The sequence below is a fragment of the Hypanus sabinus genome, chromosome 6 (genome assembly GCF_030144855.1).
Source record: "Hypanus sabinus isolate sHypSab1 chromosome 6, sHypSab1.hap1, whole genome shotgun sequence".
Taxonomy (NCBI): domain Eukaryota; kingdom Metazoa; phylum Chordata; class Chondrichthyes; order Myliobatiformes; family Dasyatidae; genus Hypanus; species Hypanus sabinus.
The window spans coordinates 9552478-9580178 of NC_082711.1; the positions used below are offsets into that span (position 1 = coordinate 9552478).

The 27701-nt window shown below is 40.9% G+C and overlaps 1 long non-coding RNA gene across 1 annotated transcript; it reads right to left on the reverse strand.

The window, feature by feature from the left end:
- On the reverse strand, positions 1 to 27701 carry LOC132394958 (uncharacterized). Its single transcript, XR_009512460.1, has 3 exons — positions 27636 to 27701; positions 8481 to 8540; positions 1 to 75 (listed from the first exon to the last, which is right to left on the reverse strand). It is a non-coding gene; the product is annotated as an uncharacterized LOC132394958 (long non-coding RNA).

Genomic DNA, 27701 nt, shown 5'->3' on the forward strand with positions numbered 1-27701 from the left:
CTGTAGTAGGTGTACCCTGATTAAAGGTAACCGAAGGCGAAGTTGCATAATCACTGTAGACTGAGAGTGGACCAGCTGAAACACACAACGACAGGTAATCAGACAAGCATCATACAAGTATTGACCATCATACAAGCTATGACCAGTATTCAACATCATCTCAACCAACTACCCAATAAACTCTTAATCCCAGCTCCAAAAGGAAAACCCAAGTGCATGCAAGATGCATTTTTATTTACAATTTACTAAAAATATTGCAGTCCAGAAGTTATTCAATCCTCATAGTGTAATTGTGGGTTGCAGGTCAAACAACGGATTTCAGAATATTTGACCTTTTCAATTACAAGGAAATGGAGAATGAAATGAATAAGTATTTTACACTGTGGAAGGCACTAGCGGTATGGTGGAAGTTCTAGGTGTCAAGTGTCATGAAGTGTGTTAAGTTACCATTACTAGAGAATTCTTGGGAAACTGAAAGGTATGAAAGTAGACAAGTCGCCTGGACCAGATGCTGTACACCTCTAAGTTCTGAAAGAGGTGGCTGAAGAGATCGTGGAGGCATTAGTAATAATCTTTCAAGAATCATTAGGTTCCGGAACAGTTCCAGAAGACTGGAAAATTGCAAATGTCACTCCACTCTTCAAGAAGGGAGAGAGGTAGATGAAAAGAAATTGCAGGCCAGTTAGTCTGACCTCAGTGGTTGGGAAGATGTTGGAGTTGATTAAGGATGAAGTCTCAGGGTCTTTGAAGCACATGATCAAATAGGCTGGAGTCAGCATAGTTTCCTCAAGGAAAATTCTTGCCTACAAATCTGTTGGAATTCTTTGAAGAAATAACAAGCAGGATAGACAAAGGATAATCGGTTGATGTTGTGTACTTGGATTTTCAGAAGGCCTTTGACAAGGTGTCACACCTTTGAGGCTGCTTAACAAGCTACAAACCCATGGTATTATAGGAACAATTCTAGCGTGGATAAAGCAGTGGTTGATTGGCACAAGGCAAAGTGTGGAAATAAAGGGAGACATTTCTGATTGGCTGCTAGTGACTAGTGGTGTTCCACAGGGTCTGTGTTGGGACAGTTTCTCTTTATATAGAAACACAGAAAGCCTACAGCATAATACAGGCTCTTCAGCCCACAAAGCTGTGCCAAACATGTCCTTACTTGAGAAATTACCTAGTGTTACTCATAGCCCTCTATTTTTCTGAGCTCCATACACTTGTCCAGGGGTCTCTTAAAAAATCCTATTGTATCTGCCTCCACCACCATGTTAATGATTTAGATGATGGAATTGATAGCTTTGTTGCAAAGTTTGCAAACAATATGAAGAGAGCTGGGGGGCGGCAGGTAGTTTTGAGGAAGTAGAGTGGCTATAGAAGGACTTAGACAGATTAGGTGAAAGACAAAGAAATGGCAGATGGAATACTGTGTTATGAAGTGTATGATCATGCACTTTGGTAGAAGAAATGAAAGGGTTGACTATGTTCTAAGTTGAGTGATAAACTGAGGTGCAAAGTGGCTTGGGAGTCCTTGCGCAGGATTCCCTAAAGGTTAATTTGCAAGTTGAATCTGTGGCGAGGAAGGCAAATGCAATGTTATAATTTGTTTCAGGCAGTTTAGAAAATAAAAGCAAGGATATAATGTTGAGACTGGTGAGGCCTCACTTGGAGTATTATGAGGACGTTTGGGCCCCTTATCTTAGAAAGGATGTTTTAAAACTGGAGAGGGTTCAAAGAAAATTCATGAAAAGGATTCCAGGATTGACTGGCTTGTCAAATGAAGAACATTTAATGGCTCTAGGCCTGTATTCACTGGAATTCAAAAAAATGAGGGGTGACCTCTTTAAAACCTATTGAATGGTGAAAGGCCTTGATGGGATAAGGAGAGGAGGTTTCCTGTGGTGGGAGAGTCTAACACCAGGTGACACAGCCTCAGAATAGAAGGGCATGCTTTCAGAACTGAGATGAGGAGGAATATCTTTAGCCAGGAAGTGGTGAATCTGTGGAATTCTCATCCACAGGTAGCAGTGGAGACCAAGTCTTTTATGTATAGTTAAGGCAGAGACTGATAGATTCTTGGTTGGTAAGGGCATGAAGGGAAATGGAGAGAAGGCAGGAGAATGAGGCTGAGAGGAAAATTGGATCAGTCATGATGAAATGGTGGAGCAGATGGCCATATGAACTAATTCTGCTTCTATATCTTATGGTCTTATGATTGCCAAATCATTTGGAAAATTCAAAAATTCAAAGTAAAATTGTAATCAAAATAAATTTATGTCATCATATATGTACAACCCTTAGATTCATTTTTTGGGACATACATGGTAAATCCAAGAAACACAAATGATTCAATGATTGACCACACCCAACTGGACAAGCAACCAATGTGCAAAAGACAACAAACAGTGCAAATACAAATGAAAATAAAATAACAATAAATAAATATCAAAGAACATGAGATGAAGAGTCCTTGAAAGTGAATCCATTGGTTGTGGGAACAGTTCAGTGATGTGGTGAGTAAAGTTAAGTGAAGTTATCCACTCTGGGTCAAGAGCCTGATTGTTGAGGGGTGGTAACTATTCCTGAACCTGGTGGTGTGGGTCCTGATGTTCCCGATGACAGCAGTGAGATGAAAACATGGCCTAGATGGCGGAGGTCCCTGACAACGGATGCTGCTTTCCTACGACAATGCTCTATGTAAATGTGCTCAATAGTGGGAATAGCTTTACCCCAATGGACTTGATAGTGCTGGCCAGAAGAAACTGCAATATAATCAAGGACAGGGGAAGCAGACAAGCCAGTTGTCTTTGCTTCCCACTTTTTGTGGACTTTAAACTGACCCCTGCTCTTGGATAATCTAATCAGAGCAACTAAATGTGGATACAGGAAGCTTCAGGTAATGATCTGCTAAACCTGAGACCATTCTCAAAACAAGTAGCCATTTGTTACGTAGTGGGTGTGAACTCTTAACTGATTCTTGACTTTAGGACAATCTAATCAGAGCTATAAACATGAGACCATTCTCAGCGGAGTAGCTACTTGTTATGTAAAATGCCAGACCTGCAATCTATAATCTCGTTAGACTCTGTCTGAGTTGTCTCATTGAACTGGTTTGGACCAGTCAAGAGTGTAAAGACACAAATACACAAGGCTGGGGTGAGCACAGCCATGAAACAATGTTGGTTGTAGCCTTGTACAATGACCAATAAGAAGGTGACCCAAGAAGGTCAGGTGACCTTAAGTCAATGAGATGAAGATTTAATGGTTCAATTGATGAGGAACAGTACAAGACTTAGGAGCTTCAAATACGCAGGGGCGATAACTCTCCAGCAGCCAGAAACAAATCATCATGGATAAGGAGGACCCCATGGATGTGAAGATTGGGACCATGAGGAAAGCCTGGCCAGCTTAGACCAGGTGACTGGTGTTTATGCCAGCTGATTGGGGCCTGGAAGTAAGGAAATTGACCATCCTATTATATCAGGAGGTATTGATTCAAAGGCTTGAAACTTATTGATTAGTTTTGAAGGGATGATGGCATTGAATGCCCAAATGTAGCTAATGGAGGATCCTGATGTTTACATATCTGCTGACCAAATATTCCAAAGTTGACTGAAGAGACAATGAAACAACACCTACTGTGGCAACACACACAAAGTGCTGGAGGAATTCATCAGGCCAAAAAGAGTACAGTTGATGATTCAGGCCGAGACCCTTCAGCAGGACCGCAGGGAAAAAAAAGATGAGGAGTCAGTGTAAGGTGGGGAGAGAGGAGGAAGAAACACAAGGTAGTAGATGAAACCAGGAGGGGTGGGAAGGGTGAAGTAAAGAGTTGGGAAATTGTTTGGTGAAAGAGATGCAAGGCTAGAGAAGGGGGAGTTTGATATGTGAGGACAGAGAGGAAGAATGAAAAGGGGGAGAAGCACCAGGGAGTGGAGATGGGCAGGTAAGGAGATAAGGTGAGAGAGGGAAATGGGAATGGGGAAGTTCAAGAAATTGATGTTTAAACCATTAGGTAGGAGGCTACCCAGACAGAATACATCGTGTTGCTCCTCCATCCTGAGTTTGGCCTCATCATTACAATAGAGGAGGCCATGGACCGACATGTCGGTATGGGAACGGGAAGTGAAATTAAAATGGGTGGCCACTGGGAGATTCCACCTTTTCTGGCAGACTGAGCATAGGTGCTTGGCAAAGCAGTCTCTCAATCTACATTGGGTCTCACCAACCTACAGGAGGCCACAGAGAGTACCAGATGCAATAGATGACCCCAATAGCCTCTCAGATGAAGTGTCACCTCATCTGGAAGGACTGTTTGGAGCCCTGAGTGGTAATGATAGAGGAGGTATAGGGGCAGGTGTAGCACTTGTTCACTGAAAATCTATGCTCTGCCTGCCAGAAGAAAGCAGGATCTCGCAGTGGCACCCATTTTAATTCGACTTCCCATTCCCACATCTTTTTTTCTCTAGTCCTGAGGAAGGGTCTTGGTCCAAAACATTGACTGCACTCTTTTCCTAGATGCTGCCTGGCCTGCTGAATTCCTCCAGTATTTTGTACATATTGCACAGATTTCCAGCATCTGCAGATTTTCTCCTGTTTGCAGTTGGACATCTACTGTGGACTTGTGACAGCAGCAAGTTGGAGTAAATCCATGTCATTTCTAAGTTGATATGTTTTCTCACCAACCTCTCAAAATACTTTATTACGGTGGATGTATGCAGGTGCAACTGGATGATAGTAACTGAAGCAGATTATCACATTCTTCTTCAGCACCACTATAATAAAAGCCTGTTTGAAGCAGATTGTACTTCAGACTGTTGAAGCAAGAGGTTGAAGATATCGTTCAACATTCCAGCTAGTTGACAGCACAGGTCTTTATTACTTGCTCAGTAACCCATCTGAAACGGATGCTTTCTGTGGGTTCACCCTCCAGAAGGATGCTCTCACATCAACCTCAGAGACTAATATCAAAGGGTCATTGGAGGCTGTAGGAGGTTGAGAGGAGTCTTCCTTGTTTTGACAGGCAAAATGAACACAGAAGGCATTGAGCTCATCTGGAAGCAAAGACTGGTGTCATCTCCAAAGTCACTTGGTTTTTCTTTGTAAAAGGTAATAGCATTCAAGCTCAGCCTCAGCTGTTGACTATCCTTAAAAATGCTTCTAGTTTGGTCCAGAATTGCCACTTCACACACGAGATGGCTTTCCGGAAATCTTACCTGGACCACTTGTATCCTACTTAGTGGCTAGCCCTGAATGCCACTGATATGACCAGCAACAGAGTGTGGATCTCATGGTTGGGGAAGATGGAATGATTTTATAGGGTCACAGTAGTCTGCGACTATATTTATAAAATCCAAAGGTTCATTTTATTGTCAAAGTATGCATCTACAATACAACTCTGATAATCGTCTCCTCCAGCTACCCATGAAATACAAAAAAAACATGGGTGCTGTGGAAAGAAAAGACATCAACTCATCCACCCTAGTACGAAAAAGAAAAAGAAGTAAAACTCACAAACCCCCAAAAACCCACCACCCACTTCCTGGCACAAATAACTAACAGATTGCACATGAAAAACAGCAGCTGAAGCATCAAACCCCCAAACACTCAAATCCCTCCCTTGCAAAGAAAAAAACAGCGATGATAACATCAGTCTCCCAAATCCCACTCCTTCACAAAAAAACAACATAACTATCATGTTCAGCTCCTTTAATGACTCCTTGGACACAACCAGTCCACAAACTCAAAGTAATTCCACAACTGTTCCTCTGCCTCCAGCAACCAACTTTCTGTTGTTCTTACTTCTATAGCCCTGTTTTTTAACCTCTGCCTGTATGCAGGAAGGAGGAGGACAGCCAAGCAATCAGATTTCTCAAAATGCAGTTCAGGCATGGAATGCTAGGTATTCCTCATCGTAGTATAGCAGAGGTTAAGAATGTTGGGACCCTTGGTACTGCGGGTATTATGTTGATGACACTTGGACAGAGATTTCTACAAAAAAGGCTGATTGAAGTCCACAAAAATGGTTTGAAAGGTGTCAGGATAGGATGTTTCTCGTTTGCCAATGGCAGTACACAATATCTCAAGTGTCTGCTTAATGACAGCCATTGCCGGTATGTAAACTGCAGTCAAGAGAACTCTCTTGATAAGTAAAACAATGGCACTTTATCTTTAGATGTTGCTTTCTCTGAATCAGCAATCCACTCAAAGCCCTCATGTCTTACCAAAGCATCCGGTGTGTCCGGAGAGAGCCAGGTCTTCGTGAAACACAGAACACAGCAATTCCTCATTTCCTCTGATAAAGCAATCTTGCCCTTAAGTCCTCAATTTGTTTTCCAGCAAATGTACATTCACTAACAAGATGCGGGGTAGAGGAGCTTTCATTTCCTGGTATTTCAGTCCAGCTTGGAGTCCAGCCCTCCTCCCCCACTTTTGGCTATGGTGAGTACCCTCATCATTTAAAAGTGCTTTACCTGCATGCTTGAGTGTTAAGTCCACTGGGCCCTTCAGAAGATTGTGAAATCCCTTGTTCATTAAGATTGTACCTTCTTTGCATAGAGATGCTATTATTCATGATAAAATATTAATGGCCTCCCAAATTCCATCCTAACACTGATCAGTCTCTATTCTTTGCTCATATGTAATTAGAATAAATTAATGTAAATCGATAACAAATGACATCGTATTGCGTGACTTCACCCTATCATATATCTTGGGCACGAACTAAAAGTCACATCCTAGATTTCAAATGCTTTACGAGCCTGATTGAATTTTTTGAGGTTGTGACTAAACACATTGACGAAGGTAGAGCAGTAAATGTATATGGACTTCAGCAAGGTATTTGATAAGGTACCCCATGCGAGTCTTATTGAAAAAGTAAGGAGACATAGGATCCAAGAGGTCATTGCTTTATGCATCCAGAACTGGCTTGCCCACAGAAGGCAAAGAGTGGTTGTAGATGGGTCATATTCTGCACGGAGGTCAGCCACCAGTGGTGTGCCTCAGGAATCTGTTCTAGGACCCTTATTCTTTGTGATTTTTATAAATTACCAGGATGAGAAAGTGAAGGGATGGGTTAGCAAATTTGCTGATGACACAAAGGTTGGGGGTGTTGTGGATAGTGTGGAGGGCTGTCAGAGGTTGCAGTGGGACATTGATAGGATGCAAAACTGGGCTGAGAAGTGGCAGATGGAGTTCAACATAGATAACTGTGAGGTGGTTCATTTTGGTAGGTCAAATATGATGGCAGAATATAGTATTAATGGTAAGACTCTTGGCAATGTGGAGGATCAGAGGGATCTTGGGGTCAGAATCCATAGGACACTCAAAGCTGCGATGCATATGCTGCATTGGCCTTCATCAACTGTGGGATTGAGTTTAAGAGCCAAGAGGTAATGTTACAGCTATGTAGTACCCAGGTCAGACCCCAGTTAGAGTGCTGTGCTCAGTTCTGGTCACCTCACTATAGGAAGGACATGGAAACCATAGAAAGGGTGCAGAGAAGATTTACAAGGATGTTGCCTGGATTGGGGAGCATGCCTTATGAGAATAGGTTGAGTGAACTTGGCCTTCTCTCCTTGGAATGACGGAGGATGAGAGGTCACCTGATAGAGGTGTACAAGATAATGAGAGGCATTGATCATGTGGATAGTCTGAGGCTTTTTTCCAGGACTGAAATGGCTAGCACAACAGGGCATAGTTTTAAGGTGCTTGATAGTAGGTACAGAGGAGATGTTAGGGGTAAGTTTTTTTTTACACAGAGTTTCGTGAGTGCATGGAATGGGGTGATGGAGGCAGAAACAATAGGGTCTTTTAAGAGACTCCTGGATAGGTACATGGATCTTAGAGAAATAGAGGGTTATGGCCTACGTAGTTCTAAGGTAAGGATATGTTCAGCACAGCTTTGTGGACTGAAGGCCTGTATTGTACTGTAGGTTTTCTATGTTTCTGAATCCGTCAACAATTCCAAACACAAAGCAAGCATGAGTGGCAGGATTCATGATAATAAGAGTGACCTCCAAACTTAAGAATACATACATACCAATCCATTGAACTGAGTAATTAGTCTATGAACCAATTACAGGGAAAAAAACAGGCCAGGACTTTTCAGATCAGAACATGTGAATTACAACTGAACTGAAATTTTACTTTATGAAAGGTTCTCCACAGATTTTTCCTCATAAATGTAAGAATTATTTTGGGGACCTTAAACAGTTTGTGTGAGATAAGTGATCAAATACAATGTTCAAAAACAATACTGCCTGCAAATCTCTCAGAAGTGCTTTGTATCAGTGGTCCTAATATCTGTAAGTAAAGACTTCTGTCATTGCGGGCTGTCAAAGCAGATTTTTCTTTGTATTGGCTAAAACTATGTTTGCATTGACATTTCAGCAAAACTATAGAAGCAAGAAAGCTTTTAGAAATTAACTTTATCATCACAGGCTTAGTTGTTTTTATTGATTTACTATGACTATAGGATGTACCTGTGATGCTCAGTGATTGGTTAGTAGAGTCTGGAGACAAAGGTGCAAAATCACTGTCATCTGAAATGAATAGAGAATTGAAGTTAAAATCCACAAAGGACCATACTAGTGACATTATCACAACTATTAACATTGTCATATATAATTCTATCCACTCCTGTTCCAATTAGCATATGACCTGTTTTAATGAATTGATCTGTACAAACAACATGTAAGACAAGTTTTTACTGTACCTTAAACATAACAGATTCTACAGGTGCTGGAAATCCAGAGTGACACATTCAAAATGCTGCAGGAACTCAGCAGGTCAAGCAGCATTAATGGAGGGCACTTGAGAAATTTGATATCAAAGATAAATGGGCTGTAGTCAAAAACTCAATAAATGACACCTGTGAGGAAGTCCTGGGAAAAAGGACATTATACATAAGGAGTAGATTACACCAAGAACAATGGAAACAATCAACACTAAAAGAAAAAGTACAACTAGGAACAAGAAAGTGGAGGCACACAGGGAATATAAAAGAGTGCACAAGGAAGTTAGGAGAAACATTAAGAAAGACAAGAAAGAATACATCAACAGCCCAGTGTGCCAAGCAGAAGAAACCAAAGCAAATGGGAATATGAAGAAGCTGTACAATACAATCTGGAAACTAGCTAGTGAATTCAAATTGATCAATGCCCAACTGAAAGATACAGATGGAAATATCTTCACTAAAGAAGAACAGCTTGAACATTGGGCACAATATTTCAATGTGCTTCTGAAAAGACTACCTTTTAGAATTTCCTTTATTTCCAGAACCACCATCAAACTTGGATGTCAAATGTGCCAAGCCAAAGAAGGAAATCATACAGGTAATGAAGAGGCTAAGGTCAGGAAAAACAGATTGCCCAGACAGCATAACACCAGAGGCATTGAATGCTGACTCTAAACTTTAAACAGACATCCTATACATTTTGTTCAACAACACCTGGGTAAAAGAACAGATGCCACAAGAGTGAGTGAAAGGAAAGTCACATGATCAAAAACGATGACCTACAAGACTGGAAAAACTATATAGGTATATCCTTAATGTCTGTGATTGGAAAGGTGCTAAATAGATTTATTCTGCAACATCTTCAACAAGATGTTGGCACAATATTAATGGATCAGAAAGCAGGTTTTAGGAGAAATCTCTCCTGCACAGACCAGATAGCTACCTTAAGTATAATCATAGAACAATCGAATGGAATACATCTCCCTATGCCAACTGATTGACTACAAGAAAGCCTTCCAATAGCTCACCTTAGACAGAAACACCCTATGGAACATTATGGAATAGCACAGATATTTATCAATATCATCAGGAACCTCTTCAACAACATATCATGCAATCATACATGTGCGAAAACTGTCAGAAAGCTTCAATGTCAACAGTGCAGTATAGCAGAGATGTTTAGTGGCTCCTTTCCTATTCCTGATGGCAAGAGACTGGATTATGAAACAGACAAGTGAAAAGTGAAATGGAATCCAGTGGACCATGTGGCAGCAACTTGATGACCTGGAGTTTGCAGAAGACATCCCCCCACTGTCTAGCTCTAACCAACAGATACAAAAGAAATTAACACTCTTGACCACTCATTCTGCTATCTGCTGGGTCTAAGACTAAATGTAGATAAAACAAAGGTGATGAAGATAAACTGCACCAGCAATAGACCCATGGTGATGAGAGATACAAACCTGGAAGAAGTGATTTACTTTGTCTACCTTGGAAGCTTCATGAGTATATATGGTGGATAAATGAGAATGTCAAAGCCAGGATCAACAAGGCCAGAGTAGTATAACCACTGAGCCAGGATTATAGGCAGGTTATGCACCTCTTTAAGATAGGCAATCCGACAAGGAAGTTTAAAGTTAAAACAAATTTAAGGAGGACAGATAGGCAATCCTATGGATGTGAAAAGGAAACACAGACGGTAGTTTGCCTCCCAGGTGCCAGGGACCATGACATTTCTGAAAGCATCCACAATACCTTGAAAAGGGAGGGTGAGCAGCCAGAGGTCATGGCTGCTCCAAAGACATAGGTAGAAAAAGAGAGGAGGTCCTGAAAAAAAGAATCTAGGGTGTTAGGAAAGAAGCTGAGAAGCAGAACCTCAAGGGTAGTAATCTCAGGATTACTGCCTGTGCCAGGTAACAGTGAGGATAGGAATAGAATGAGGCGCAGATAAACGTGTGCCTGAAGAATTGGAGCGGGGGGGCAGTGATTCTGATTTCTGGATAATTGGGACATCTTCTGGGGCAGGTGGGTCCAGTACAAAAGGGACAGGTTGCAACTGAATCCAAGATGGACCAATAATCTTGCGGGCAGGTTTACTAGAGCTGTTGGGAGTGGTTTAAACTAATACGGCAGAGGGATGGAAACCAGTATGATCAAACTGAGAATGATCCAGCAGGTTTACAAGTAAATGATGGATGTAAGGAAGGACAAGCCAATGATTGGGTACAAATGCAGACAGAGTTAAATTGTACCACAGAGGCAAAATTTAGAAGGACAAAGAATGCAGGATTGAAGGTGCTGAATTTAAATACAGTAAGCATAGCATTCGGAATAGGTGGATGAACTCTTGGTGCAATTAGCTATTGGTCAGTATGAAGTTGTGGGCATCACTAAGTTATGAGTGAAAGTAGGCTATAATTGGGAGTTTAAAGGATATATTTTGTATTGAAAGGAAGACATAGGCAATGGTGTGGCTCTGTTCGTAAGAGATAGAATTACATCTTTAGAAAGAGGTGACATAGGGTCACAGAACGTTGAATCTTTGTGAGTAGAGTTAAGAAACTGCAAGGGTGGGAAAAAATTTATAGGAATCATATATAGGCTTCCAAATAGTAGCCAAGATGTGGAGCTGAGATTGAAAAGGCATGTAATAAGAATAATGACACAATTGTAATGAGGAACTTCAATATACAAGGGAATTGGGAGAATCAAGTTGGTGTCGGATTGCAAGAGAGGGAATTTGTTGAATACCTATGAGGTGGCTTTTTAGAGCAGCTGGGCTTCAGCCAACTCAGGGAAAGGCCATCTTAGATTGGGCATTACATAATAACCCAGATCTTTTTAGGAAGCTTAATGTAAAGGAGCCCTTAAGAGACAATGATCATAATATGATTAAATTCATACTACAATTTGAGAAGGAGAAGCAAAAGTCAGGTGTATCAATATCACAATGGAATAAAGGGAATTACAGAGGCATGAGAGAAGAGATTGCCTAGGTGGATTAGAGTAAGATACTGGCGGAGATGACAGGAGAGCAGAGATGGCTGAAGTTTCTGGGAACAGTTCACAAGGCACAGGATAGATATGGCCCACAAAGGAAGAAGTTCTCAAATGGCAGGGGTAGGCAATTGTGGCTAACAATGGAAGTTAAGGACCACATAAAAGACAAGCATATAATTGTAATGCCCTGGTTCATATTTTTACTGTTATGCTGTATATATTTCATTTAGCAGTTCTGTAAGAGCAGTCTGTTTGCTGACAGCCTGTTTGGATTATTGTTGAAGATAAGGGATGATGTGGAATGTGTGCCATCCAATTAGGATGGTAGAATTAGGGGGAGGTTTTCTTGGTGAGGGTCACTAAGGTTTTTTGGTTCAGGGTAGGGGGGGAAGAAGGAGAGAAGACGATGGGGACAACTGGTTGTAGGATACAACCTGGTGGGAGACCCATTTGTTTGAGGTGGATTGAAAGTGAGTTTCAGAAGGTGTTGCGTGCTTTCACGCAGACCAAGGGTCTAGTGTGTGAATGACATAGAAGTTCAAAATGAGCTCCAACTTGTCTACATTTGACTGTTTAGTTAAAATTGGCCTCTTTTCTTTTTTTTTCTTTACTAACCCTTTAGTTAAGTTAAGCTTCTTAAATATAATTCCTCTAATTGTATGCATTGTACTGTTATTTCATGGCACTAATTTGTAGCAGGATAGTAAATTACACTATCTGCACAAACTGGAGTTTGGGGGTGGGAGAGCCATCTCAGTCTCATGAATTCGGCGGGACCAAAAAGTATTTTCCCTAGACTTAAGACGCAAGGAAGCCAGGGTTATTCATAATGTATGCCTTTTGATGCCATATAATGCTCATGAGATAGTAATGAGAGACAAAGAAATGGCAGATGAACTTAAGGAGACATTGCATCCATCTTCACTGTGGAAGACACTAGTAGTGTGCCAGAGATCCGAAAGTGTCAGGGAGCAAGAGTGAATCCCACTGTTATTACAAAGGAAAAACTGCAAGGTAATCTGGAAGATCTTAAGGTGGATAAGTTACCTGGACCAAATGGACTACATCCCAGAGGATGTATCTACTCTGGTCACAGCAATACTTCATGGTTCCAATAGGCTTCATAGTTCAGACCCTAACAATCATCAGCCTCTTCACCCTTGGCATATTTAATTCTCCTAATCACCATCATAGTTACACTGACACCCACTGAACTCCATGACATCCCTGAATTTAGAATTCCTGAATTCGCTTCACCCCTGAAAATTATCTCTTAGATCCAATTCAGCAAAGCAGTCTGAAGGCAGTTTGAATGAGCTGTCAATAAAACACATAACAACATGATAAAAATGTCATTTCTTTGTTCACAGGGTAGGAAATATTGTGAAGGACCCTCCACGTTTTGACAGCCAAAGCGAGCATAGAAGGCATTGAGCTCATCTGAGAATGATGCTATTGTCACCTACATATTTACTTGATTTCAATTTGTAGGAGTTAACAGAATTCAAGCCCTGCCACAGCTGTTGGCCATCCTTCAATGATTCGTTTAGTCCAGAATTGCCACTTCATACATCAGATGGCTTTCCGGAAAGTGTACATGGACCACCTGCATCTTACTTGGTGGCCAGACCTGAATGTCACTGATCCTACCTGCAGCAGACTGCAGATCTCATGGTTTATCCAGGGCTTCTGGTTGGAGAAGACTGAATGATTTTATAGGGACACAATAGTCCACAACTATAATTATAAAGTCCATGACACCTTGTATTCATTCAGATCCTTTGATAAGTCCTTGAACACAGCCTAGTCCATCATCCTACAGCTCTTCCTCTGCCTCCCATGACACCATTTTGTTGTCCTTACTTCTTCAGCCTTGCTCTTTAGCCTCTGTCTGTATGCAGGTATGAGAAGGATTGCCCCAGGTGATCGGATTTCCTGAAATATAGTTGAGGCATTAAATAGTAAGCATTCCTAATCATAGTATATCAGTGGTTTACTGTGTTGGGACCTTTGGTGTTGCAAGTAATACATTCATGATAATTGGGCAGAGATTTCTTCAAACAAGCCTGATTGAAGTTCTGTCAATGGTTGGAAAGACATCAGGGTAGGCTGTTTCTTGTTTGACAATGGCAGGTTGCAATATCTCAAGTACCTGTTTAACAACAGCGATTGGTGGTATGTAAACTGCAGTCAGGATCACAAAGAAGTCTCTTGGTAAGTAGAGGAATCAGGACTTCATTGTTAGATGTTGTCTTCTCTAAATCAGCAGTACATTCCATTCTGCGTATCACAAAGCCCTCGGGTCTTACCAACACATCCGCCATGTCTCAGTGAAACATGGAACACAGCAATTCTTTATTTCCTCTGATAAAGCAATCTTACTCTTATGTCCTCAATTTGTTTTCCAGCAAATATATAGTATACTTGCTAACAAGGTACTGGATACAGGAGCACTTCAGTCTGGCTTGGAGTCAACCCTTCCTCCCTCCCTTTTAGCCATGGTGAGTACCTTCATTGCTTAAAAGTGCTGTAACAGCATGCTTGAGAATTAAGTCTGCTGGGTCCCTCAGAAGATTATGAAATAGCTAGTCACTAAGATGTTTCAAAAGTGCCTTCCTCGATTCCCCTACCAAATCCCAGATGTATGGATGAGCAATACATCCCAGATGATCAAATCCCAGATGTATGGATGGGCCAAGGACATAGGGTAGCAGAGGAAATGAAACAGATTGACATTAGGAAGGAAAACGGTGATGAGTAGACTGATGAGAATGAAGGCTAACAAATCCCCAGGTCCAGATGGTTTGCATCCTAGGGTACTAAAGGAGGTGGCACTGGAAATTGCAGATGCATTGGTAATCATTTTCCAATGTTCCTTAGATTCAGGATCAGTTCCTGAGGATTGGAGAATGGCTAATGTTATCCCACTTTTTAAGAAAGGAGGGAGGGAGAAAACAGAGAATTATCGTCCTGTCAGCCTAACCTCAGTAGTGGGGAAGATGCTAGAGTCCATTATTAAAGATGAAATAGTGGCATATCTAGATAGCAGTGATAGGATTGGGCCGAGCCAGCATGGATTTACCAAGGGCAAATCATGCTTGACTAATCTATTGGAGTTTTTCGAGGATGTAACCAGGAAGTTAGACAAGTGAGATCCAGTGGATGTAGTGTACCTCGATTTTCAGAAGGCATTTGATAAGGTCCCACATAGGAGATTGGTGGGTAAAATCAGAGCTCATGGCATTGGGGGGAAGATATTGACATGGATAGAAAACTGGTTGGCAGATAGAAAGCAAAGGGTAGCGGTGAATGGGTGTTTCTCGGAATGGCAGGTGGTGACTAGTGGGGTGCCACAGGGCTCAGTATTGGGACCACAGCTGTTTACGATTTACATCAACGATTTAGGTGAAGGCATTGAGAATAACATCAGTAAGTTTGCTGATGATACTAAGCTGGGTGGCAGTGTGACATGTGATGAGGATGTTAGGAGAATTCAGGGTGACTTGGATAGGCTGAGTGAGTGGGCAGATACTTGGCAGATGACGTTTAATGTGAATAAGTGTGAGCTTATCCACTTTGGGAGTAAGAACAGGAAGGCAGATTATTATCTGAACGGTGTAGAGTTAGGTAAGGGAGAAATACAAAGAGATCTAGGAGTCCTTGTTCATCAGTCACTGAAGGTGAATGAACAAGTGCAGCAGGCAGTTAAAAAGGCTAATGGAATGTTGGCCTTTATTACAAAGGGAATTGAGTACAAGAGCAAGGAAATCCTTTTGCATTTGTACAGGGCCCTGGTGAGACTACACCTGGAGTATTGTGTATAATTTTGGTCTCCAGGGTTAAGGAAGGACATCCTGGCTATAGGGGAAGTACAGCGTAGATTCACAAGGTTAATTCCTGGGATGTCCGGACTGTCTTACGCAGAGAGGTTAGAGAGACTGGGCTTGTACACGCTGGAATTAAGGAGATTGAGAGGGGATCTGATTGCAACATATAAGATTATTAAGGGATTGGACAAGATAGAGACAGGAAATATGTTCCAGATGCTGGGAGAGTCCAGTACCAGAGGGCATGGTTTGAGAATAAGGGGTAGGTCATTTAGGACAGAGTTAAGGAAAAACTTCTCGCAGAGAGTTGTGGGTGTCTGGAATGCACTGCCTCGGAAGTCAGTGGAGGCCAATTGTCTGGATGCTTTCAAGAAGGAGCTCAATAGGTATCTTATGGATAGGGGAATCAAGGGATATGGGGACAAGGCAGGAACAGGGTATTGATAGTAGATGATCAGCCATGATCTCAGAATGGCGGCGCAGGCTCAAAGGGCTGAATGGTCTACTTCTGCACCTATTGTCTATTGTCTAACCCATTTTCACACTGATCAGGCTCTATACTTCTGGTCATATATATGATTACAATCAAATTATTGTAAATCCTTGCTATCGAGGATGAATGGACTGTTATCAAAGAGTCAGTAAGTGAAACTTCTGAGCAAGTGCTGAGAAAAAGGATATTTGATCATAAGGAGTATATTACACCAGAGACAATGGAAACAATTAACAAGAGGAGAACACTAAATGAAAAACTGAAACAGAAGCAGAACTAGGAAAGAGAAAGTGAAGGCATAGAAGGAATATGACAGATGTTACGGACCAGCAACAATAGATGTAGAATGGAGTCAGGGAATTATTGCAAATCAACTAAAGTCATTAACATTTATGCAGAATTATAGAAAATTAAACAAACGGCTAACTTAAACAGAAGTTAATGGCATTATGCATCTATAGCTCCCAAACAGTCAAACTTAGAAACAATTCCTAACAAAGTCTTACTCAAGCACAGTCTTAGAGTGGCAGTTTAGAAAGTCCAGGTGACTCATGAAATAAGTGAAAGGAGAAACTTGTATATTCACGATGCAATCAAGAAACGATCTTCGAGATTCATAATATAGCGGAGAAGCGATCTCACAGAGACGAAGCAACAGTTAACGTAGTTTGCAGCCACGGAGTACTTTTTCCGAAGAGTCCAAGAAGAGCGAGATTTCACAGAGTAACTAACAGGGTATGTCCCTTTCACCGAAATGGTCAACATACAATACCATGTAGGGGTTAACCAAAAGTGTGTGCCACAATCCACGTATGGATTATACGAAATGTCAGTCACATTTGAAATGTACGGAGTGCTGCCGGCTAATCCAATCCTTTGGGTTTGTTCGAAGCCTGCAAACTTCACTCTCACTCTCTCTTCCCGTCAATTCCTTAACGACTTCTTACCAAGTGACTCCCGATTTCTGGAAATAGGTCTGTGTTTCTCTTTTTATACTGCCGGTATATGTCATCAAGTGAAGCTTACAGAAACAAAACTATGGATTCCCAGCAAAGCAAAACTATGATCACGTGACACCCACAGGAATCAAAACTACAAACTTCCAGCAAAACAAGGCCATAGATACATCACACTTAGTAAACAAAACTAATGTCATGTGATGTCCACAGGAATCGAAACTGTGGTCATGTAACACTTCCCTCCAAGAAGATAAAGTTTTGATCTATTAAGAGCAAAATTTTAACTACAATTTACAAAATATACTAATGTCCAAAATCTACAAAATGTACAATACATATGCAATTATCACATAGCACACTACAAACTAATATAACACATTGCAGGAGTGTATATAAATATCAGATTCCACTCCATTACATTGCAAGTTTAATATTGGAAAAGACAGTCGGCAATTACTTTGTCTTTGCCTTTAATGTGAGTTATTAAGAGATCATATTCCTGTAAAATTAAACCTTGTTGTTGAATTGGAGTTTGATTTGTCTTAACTAATTTCCTTAACCAAGCTCGGACTTACAACGTGATCAAGATAGGTCACAGTCGCATGGCCAAATTCACTTCTAGCTAAGTTAACGGTAAGGTTGACTTTTGAGAGCTTTTCAAACAGCTTTTCCACTGCAAAGATATGTGCTTCCCAAGTGTCATGTCCTGTGACTAATCATCAATATAGGCATCAGTGTGTTTCAACCCTTGGATTACAGAATTAATCATTCTCTGGAAGGTTCCTGGAGCATTCTTCATTCCAAATGGCAGAACATTGTATTCATACAACCCAGATGGTGCTACAAAGGCAGAAATTTCTCTATCTTTATCCATCAGTGGAACACACCAATACCCTTTTAACAGTCGATCTTTGTAAGAAACTTAGCTTTTCCAACCTTGTCCACACAATCATCCACTCTAGGGATTGGATACGCATCAGTTTTTGTTACACCATTCACCCTTCTGTAATCAGTACAAAACCAAATACTACCATCTGGTTTAGGTACCATGACACAAGGTGAACTCTAATCCAAAGTAGAGGGCCTAATAATATCATTTTCTAACATATATTCTATTTCTTGTTCAGCGATTCTACATTTTTCCATGTCCATTCGATATGGATGTTGTTTTATGGGTTTTGCGTTTCCAACATCTGTGTCATGTGAGACTACTGTGATTCTTTTTAGAATGTCTGGAAATAAATTCCTAAATTTCATAATTAACTGCTTCATTTGCTGTCACTGCCGTGGGTGTAAATGAGCCAATTTTTCATCAATATTTTCTAAAATTGTCGAATTTGTTAGTCTGACGGAAATAATGTTCGGTTTAAAATAGGTCTCAGATGGATCAGTTACCAAGTTCCCAGGGTGATCAGACTCATTGTTACTGACAACAACAGTCACAGTGTCAGATCGGTTTTCATAATATGGTTTCAGCATGTTTACATGGCAAAGCTGCATTGGCCTTTGTCGATCTGGTATTTTTACCACATAGTTCACATTATTAACTTTAGATATAATCTCATAAGGTCCAGCTTGCAAAGGGTTCATTCGGACAGGAAAAAGAACCAACACCTTATCTCCCAGCTTGAATGACCTCATTCTAGTTTCCTTGTCATACCAAGTTTTCATTCTTTCCTGAGCAGATTTCAAATTTTCCCTTGCTAAGCTGCAAGCTTTTTGCAATCTTTCCTTAAATTTTAAGACATAATCCAGCAAGTTAGCACGTAGTTCTTTGTTAACCCACTGTTCTTTTAACAATGCCAAAGGTCCTCGGACCCGGTGCCCAAACACAAGTTCAAAGGGGCTAAAGCCTAGGGACTCCTGCACTGATTCCCTTCTGCAAACAAAACAAATGAACTCATTCATCCCAATCCTTCTCATTTTCAACACAGAATGTCCTAATCATGGTTTTGAGGGTAGAATGGAACTTTTCTAAGGCCCCTTGTGATTCTGGATGGTACGCAGATGATGTAATCTGTTTGGCTCCCAGTTTATAAACTACATGCTGGAATAATCCTGACACAAGATTACTTCCTTGATCAGACTAGATCTCTTTAGGCAAACCAAATAAAGTAAAAAAATGTTAAGAGAGCCTTCGACACAGTTTTAGCTTTTATATTCCTGAGAGGTACTGCTTCTGGAAACCCAGGTGCGGTACACATGATGGTCAGCACACATTGATTGCTAGCTTTAGTCTTTGGCAATGGGCCAACACAATCCACAATAACTTTAGAAAATGACTCCCCAAATGCAGGAATAGGTTGCAGTGGGGCCACTGGAGTGACTTGATTAGGTTTTTCTCACAACCTGACAAGTTCAGCAAAATGTCGCCACATCTTTCCTCAAACAAGGCCAGAAGTGTTTATAAACCTTGTTTACAGTTTTATTCACACCAAGGTGGCCACCCAAGTGCATACTAAGAGCCAAAGTTAAAATCTCATTCCTATAGACTTTAGGAACTACTACCTGGTGAACAACTGCCCATTCCTCACTTGACAGAATCTCAGGTGGTCTCCACCTGAGATTCATTAACACTCCACTCTTGAAATAATACCCTAGAGGCACTTTCTCAATCTCTCTCAAGATGGCAATCTCAGGATCTCTGTTCTGTTCTGCTATAATCTCCTTGCTGGACAGAGACAAATCTTTATGGACAGACCTACTACAAGGATCTTGGTCAAACAAGGAAGGTAGGAAAGTTACTGACAAATCATCAACATCTGAGTCCTGATTTGAGCTATCATGGGTAGCAGAGCCATGCTGCACTGAACCATCTGCATTGGCAGACTTTTTGGCCATAGCTCAGGTTACTGCACAGGAGGGATAAATGTTAGAATCCATCTTTGGACCATCAGTGATTGGCTTAGTTGTCAGCTGCACTGCAGGAAAACTTTTCCTCTGCTAGGTCATTCCCTAACAACAAAGAAATACCCTCCACCATTAAACTGGGTCATAGTCATATCTTAACAAGTCCTGAAACTAACTGTGACTTCAAAATTACCTTGTGCAGAGGTACAGGAACAACATTGCACCCAATACCTTGAATAAGATTTACCTCACCAGTGGCAGTCTCATCAGCAAATTTTGAACAGTCTAACATAAGTGACTGAGAAGCCCCAGTATCCCAAAGAATCTTTACTGGTACCGCGGTAGACCCTTCATTTACTGGAACAACTCCCTCTGACATAAAAGGATCGAAGCCTTTCCTAACTCGGTCATAACTCTCAGACCCTGACAGAGCTTCATCAGACTGTTCAGAACCCTGTGGGTTTATGGGTGTTTCAAAATGTTGGACACAGGCATCTGGGACTGCCTCCTATTCCTTCTTCAGACAGAAACAGTTAGCCATAACATGGCCAGATTTCCTACAATAGTGTCAAATAGGACCAAAATGTTTTTCATTCACTTGCTTCCCTTCATCCTTACCTTTTCACTAATCCCCGATTTAATTTCTGGTTTACCCTGACTATCCACACTACTCTTTTGGAAGGTTTTACTTGGGGTAAACTTAACTCTGCGTAGGGCAAACTCATCTGCTAATTTAGCAGACTCTTGCAACATGGCAGCGTTCTCCTCATCCAAATATGCTTTTATGTCTTTAGGGCCACAGCTTTTAAATTCCTCAATTAAAACCAACTCTTTCAAGTTGTCATAATCTCCATTCACATTTTTGGATGTGCACCATCACTCAAAACACACAGATTTGTTATAGGCAAATTCCACATAAGTCTGGTTCCCAGATTTCTTCAGATTTCTAAATCTTTCTCTATAACCTTCCAGAACCAACTCATAAGCTTTCAGTACAGTATGTTTCACAATATCATCAGCTGCCTGTTCAACGGATAAGGCCATATAAGCTTGTTGCATTTTACCTTTAACTACACTTTGTAAGAGAAGAGGCCAACCCTCTTTTGGCCACTGTAAACACTGAGCAATTTTCTCAAAATTCTGGAAGTATTTATCAACCTTAACCTCATCAAATGGAGGGTCCAGTCTAACTTCCTGTCTGGCAATAAATGGTACTACCTGTTTCCTATAACCAGAAGCCTGATTCTTGAGCCCCACCCTTTGCAACTGTAACTCAAACTGCCTCCGTTTCTCTGCTTCTTCCCTCTGTTTGACTGCTTCAGATGGCATCAAACTACCTCTGTCTTTCTTTATCCTCTAACCTCATTTGTTCTGGTCATAACTGGATCTCCTCTTTGTCATAGCTCTTTAGCAATTTCAAGCACCTCACCCTTTTTGGCTTTCACTAACACCTCACGAGTTGGCGATGCCAGAAATTCCCCAACATTCATTGCTGCTGATTTCCACACACAAACCAATTAAACAAAAGAAATCGGGTATTTCCTTTTTTCCAATTAGATCGATAATTAACCAACTAGCTCCAAGTTGTTCTGATCATGGACATGCCCCCAATTTTTATGTTACAGACCAGCAACAACAGATGTAGAATGGAGTCGGGGAATTATTGCAAATCAACTATTTTTATTAACAGTTAGGCAGAATTATAGAAAATTAAACAAATGATTAACTTAAACAGAAGTTAACAGTGTTACGCATCTATAGCTCCCAAACAGCCAAACTTAGAAACAATTCTTAATGAAGTCTTACTCAAGCACAGTCTTAGAGTGGCAGTTTAGAAAGTCCAGGTGACTCATGAAAGAAGTGAAAGGAGAAACTTGTATGTTCACGATGCAACGAAGAGACGATCTTGGAGATTCACAATACAGCGGAGAAGCGATCTCGCAGAGACGAAGCAACAGTTAACGTAGTTTGCAGCCACGGAGTACTTTTTCTGAAGAGTCCAAGAAGAGCGAGATTTCACAGAGTAACTAACAGGGTATGTCCCTTTCACCGAAATGGTCAACATACAATACCATGTAGGGGTTAACCAAAAGTGTGTGCCACAATCCACGTATGGATTATACGAAATGTCAGTCACATTCGAAATGTACGGAGTGCTGCCGGCTAATCCAATCCTTTGGGTTTGTTCGAAGCCTGCAAACTTCACTCTCACTCTCTCTTCCCGTCAATTCCTTAACGACTTCTTACCAAGTGACTCCCGATTTCTGGAAATAGGTCTGTGTTTCTCTTTTTATACTGCCGGTATATGTCATCAAGTGAAGCTTACAGAAACAAAACTATGGATTCCCAGCAAAGCAAAACTATGATCACGTGACACCCACAGGAATCAAAACTACAAACTTCCAGCAAAACAAGGCCATAGATACATCACACTTAGTAAACAAAACTAATGTCATGTGACACCCACAGGAATCTAAACTATGGTCACGTAACACAGAGTACACAAGGAAGTTAGGAGAAACATCAAGTAGAACTGTATAGAATACAGCATCACCCTTGCGCTTCAAGCAGAAGAAGCCTCAGCAAACGGGAACATGAAAGAACTATACAATACTACCCAGAAAGTAGCTGGCCAATTCAACCAGATCAACAGCCAAGTGAAGGATAAAGATGGAAATGTCCTAACTAAAGAAGACGAACAACTTCAATGTTGGGCACAGTATTTCAATGTGCTTCTGAACAGACTACCTCCTTCAGAATTTCCTTTAATTCCAGAAACACCTTTAGATTTGGATGTCAAACGTGCCAAGCCAAAGAAGGAAATCATACAGGTAATGAAGAGGCTATAGTCAGGAAAAGCAAATGACCCAGACAGCGTAACACCAGAGGCATTGAATGCTGACCCTAAACTTTAGGCAGACATCCTGTACATTTTGTTTTCCAACATCTGGAAAAAGAACAGATGCCACAAGAGTGAGTGGAAGGAAAGTCACATAAACAAGCTTCGAAAAAAAGGTTACCCTTTGAGACTGTAAAAAATACATAGATATATCCTCAATGTCTGTGGTTTGAAAGGTGCTAAACAGAATTATTCTGCAATGCCTTCAACAAGCTGTTGACATAACATTAACGGACCAGCAAGCAAGCTTTATGAAAGATTGCTCAAACATAGATGATCGCTACCTCAAGAAGAATTGTAGAACAGGCAATCAAATGGAATACTTGACATTAACTTTATCGACTTCAAGAAAGCCTTCCAATAGCTTGCCTTAGACAGAAACACCCATGGAACCTTAAAAAAACATTATGGAATAGCACAGATGTTTATTAACATCATCAGGAATTCCTGTAACGTCATGCAAAGTCATACATGTGGAAAAACTGTCAGAGAGCTTCAATGTCAAAACTAAGGTGAAGCAGTGATGTTTAATAGCTCATTTCTTGTTCTTGATGGCAATAGTCTAGATCATGAAACAGACAACAAATGAAAACTGAAATAGAATCCAGTGGACTATGGCGGCAACTTGATGACCTAGAATTTGCAGATGACATCGCCCCACTGTCTAGCTCTAACCAACAGATGCAATAGAAACTAACACTCTTGACCACTCACTCGACATCAAGCTGGACCTAAGACCAGATGTAGATAAAACAAAAGTGACGAAGATAAGCTGCACCAGCAACAGACCCACAGTGATAAGAAATACAAACATGGAAGTAACTTCCTTTGTCTACCTTGGAAGCACTGTGAATATATATGGTGGAACAAAGAACATCTCAAAGCCAGGATCAACAAGGCCAGAGTAGTATTCTTGAAGAAAATGTGGATATCCAGAGTCATATCAAGAGAAAACAAATTCAGAATTTTCAACTGAAATGCTAAGACAGTGCTCCTAAGGCTATAAAACCTGCAGAACAATAAAGATGACACTACAAAAACTGAAGCAACACACACAAAATGCTGGAGGAACTCAGCAGACCAGGCAACTTTTATAAAAAAGAGTCAATGGTTGATATTTCAGGCTAAGACCCTTCATCAGGGAAGGTACCCAAGCTGGCAAGTCATGGGTATGTCCCAGTGAGGAGGAAGATGAGTAGATACCTGGCTGGGAAGAAAGGATGAAGTGAAAAGCTAATAGATGGAAGAGGCAAGGAGCTGCAGAAGAAAGGAGCTAATAGGAGGGGACTGTCGAACATGGAATGAAGGGAAGGAGGAGGGACACAAGATGGAGTTGATGGGCTGGTGAGGGGAAGAGGGGTACATATGGAGCCAGAATGGAGAATGGAAAAAGAGAGGATGTGCTCTGGACAGCCTGCAAGTTTTCCATGCCTCCAGCAGCAACAAAGCATGCCCACAATTCATACATCTTTGTATAGTTCATTCTTTATACTGTAACTACCAAGCCAGAAGTACAGAATCAGAATCAGAATCGGGTTTATTATCATGGGCAGGTGACATGAAATTTGTTAACTTAGCAGCTGGAGTTCAATGCAATACATAATATAGAAGAAAAAGAAATAAAATAACAATAATAATAATAATAAAGTAAATCTTATTCAGTATACTTTATACAGTATATGTTAAAAATCGTGCAAAAAACAAAATACTACATATTTTTAAAAAGTGAAGTAGTGTCCAAGGGTTCAATGTTCATTTAGGAATCGTATGGCAGAGGAGAAAAAGCTGTTCCTGAATCGTTGAGTGTGTGACTTCAGGCTTCTGTACCTCCTACCTGATGGTAACAGTGAGAAAAGGGCATCCCCAGGGTGCTGGAGGTCCTTAATAATGGATGCTGCCTTTCTGAGACACTGCTCCTTGAAGATGTCCTGGATACTTTGTAGGTTAGTACCCAAGATGGAGCTGACTAAATTTACAAGCCTCTGCAGCTTCTTTCTGTCCTGTGCAGTAGCATCCCCCCCCCCTCCCATACCAGACAGTGGTGCAGCCTGTCAGAATGCTCTCCACAGTACATCTATAGAAGTTTTTTTAGTGCATTTGTTGGCATGCCAAATCTCTTCAAACTCCTAATAAAGTTTAGCCACTGTCTTCCCTTCTTTATAACTGCATCGATATGTTGGGACCAGGTTAGGTCCTTAGAGATCTTGACACCCAGGAACTTGAAAATGCTCACTCTCTCCACTTCTGATCCCTCTATGAGGATTGGTATGTGTTCCTATGTCTTACCCTTCCTGAAGTCCACAATCAGCTCTTTCATCTTACTGACATTGAGTGCCAGTTTGTTGCTGCAACACCACTCCACTAGTTGGCATAACTCACTGCTGTACGCCCTCTCATCTCTATCTGAGATGATATAACCAACAATGGTTATATCATCAGCCATCAGCCTGAAATGTGAACTGGTTCTCCCATCATAAATGTTGTAAGACTAATTGATTATTTAACAGGATTTGTGCTTTCTTTAAACACCACATTGTCCCTTGACATTCAGCAGCATCACCATCGCTGAGTCCCCTACTGTCAACATCCTTGGGGTTAGCATTGACCAGGAAACTGAAATGGTCTAGCCACAAAAATACCGTGGATATCAGAGCAGGTAAAAGACTAGGAATCCTGCAGCATCTAACTCACCTCCTGACTCCCCAAAGCCTGTACACCATCTACAAGGCTCAGAACAGGAGAGTAATGGAATACTCACCACTTGCCTGGATAAGTGCAGCTCCATCAACGCTTAAAAAGCTTGACAACCATCCAGTACAAGGCAGCCTACTTGAACTTAATTGATACCCCTTCCACAAGCATCCAATCCCTCCATCGACGAACAGTTGCAGGAGTGTGTAATATCTACAAGATGCACTGCAACACACCAAATTTCCTAAGGCAGCACCTTCCAGATACCAATACCATCTAGAAGGACAAGAATAGCAGATGCCTGGGAACACCACCACTTGGAAAACCCCTTCCAGGTCACACAAACAGCTACACAAAATACTCAAACTTCAAAGTTCAAAGTACATTTATTATCAAAATATGTATAAATTATGCAATCGAGATTCATCAGCTTATAGGCAACCACAAAACAAGAAATCTGAAAACCTCAATTATAAAAAAGACCAACACCCAATGTGCAGAGAGAAAAAAAAATTATACAAACAATAAAAGCAAGCAACACACACAAAATGCTAGTGGAATGCAAACAACAGCATTCAGAACAGCAATGATTCCCTAGACCCAAAGCCCAGAGCAGGCCCATAGCCTCAGTCACAGTTCATCAGACAGCGGGGCAAATCATCACGAAGCTCGCAGATACGGAGCAGCCAGAGCAGGCCATAGCTTCATGGCTGAGAGCAGGGTAAACATCATTGAGCAGCAAGTAGAACCAGCCAGACTCTCACCTCCACTCCCAACACATTGCCTTTTCAGTCCATCTGGCCTGGCGATTAAATTGTCCAAACTTAAGTCAGGAGATGTGAGCCCATTCAAAGACAATTACAACTGAACAAAAATTTATATTAACATTAACTGTAATTCCAAAATAGTTACTTTGGGTCCCTTACCTAAGAAAGTATGTGCTGAAATTGGAGAGGATCCAGAGAGGATTAACGGGAATAGTCACAGGAAAGAAAGAGATAAGAGCGTTTCATGGCTTTGGGTTTGTACTTGCTGAAATTTAGAAGAATGTGGGGAGATCGCATTCAAACCTATCAAATATTTTAAGACCAGGATAGAGTGGAATTGGTGAGGATGTTTCCTATAGCAGGGGGAGTTTAGGAATGGATTTTTGACAGCAACTCCTCCATAAAAACCGGTTATGACAGAATTTCTCTGGATTATAGAGGGGGTTACTTGGGATCCAGTGGTTTCTTTGAGTTCAGAGCAGAAAGTGCTAGACTTATTCTAATTTATTTAAGAAGTCAGTTTGATTTATCTCTCATCTGCTGCATTCAGTTTCCATGGGCAACCAGCGTATTTCTGGTCATCAGCCTAGCCCATTTCTTTGTGCTTCTTCATAAGAGCTTTGATAGCACATCTTGAAACTCCTGTGTGACGCAAAATTTCTGCCTGAGGGAGACCTAACTGACGCAGCCTGACCACCTTGTGTCTTGTTGCTGTGCTCACTCTTGCCATGCTGTAAGGCAAGAGTGAGTATAGCAACAAGAATTGATGAGTTTAAGGTTATACTGTCACATTGGCCACACACTCAGTTTTTTAGTTTGGTTGTCCTTCACCTTGTTTGTTTCTTTCTAAACTCGTTTCTGTTTTAGTTAATCAATTTAGTTCATTCAGCTTGTTATGTCATTTATCATTAGCACCTATTTGGTTTCTTTGTTTAATCATGCACTGGGCTATATACCTACAAAGTAATCAAATTTTACTTTCTTTAACAAAATACAATAATTGGTTTGTAACATTTAATTTTTTGGTAAATGAATATTTGTGAATCTAAATTTTGCTCTTCTCTATTGACACACTAATACAGAAGACAAAAATAAACATCTAAAACAAAATTTATACTAAAAATAAACCAGTGTGACTAACCCTTTTCACAGCACTGTATGTCTTATTGTCTTATGCGGAAAAGGGTTTGTAAACAGGATTTTGAATAGTAATATGATTGGACCTGGGATAAACAAAGAGCACACCAGTTCCAAAGACTATTGACATGAAACGCAAACTGTTTCCTTATTCATAGGTTCAGATGTGAGGAAATAACTTTCAAAACCATTATCAGATGCTTAACCTGTACTATTACCAGATGTTCAGAGTACATTTCTAGCACTCAGTGACAATAATGCTCAAATTATACATATACCTGTAGTAAGTGCTCCCTGATTAAAGCTGACCGAAGGTGAAGTTGCATAATCACCATAGATTGAGA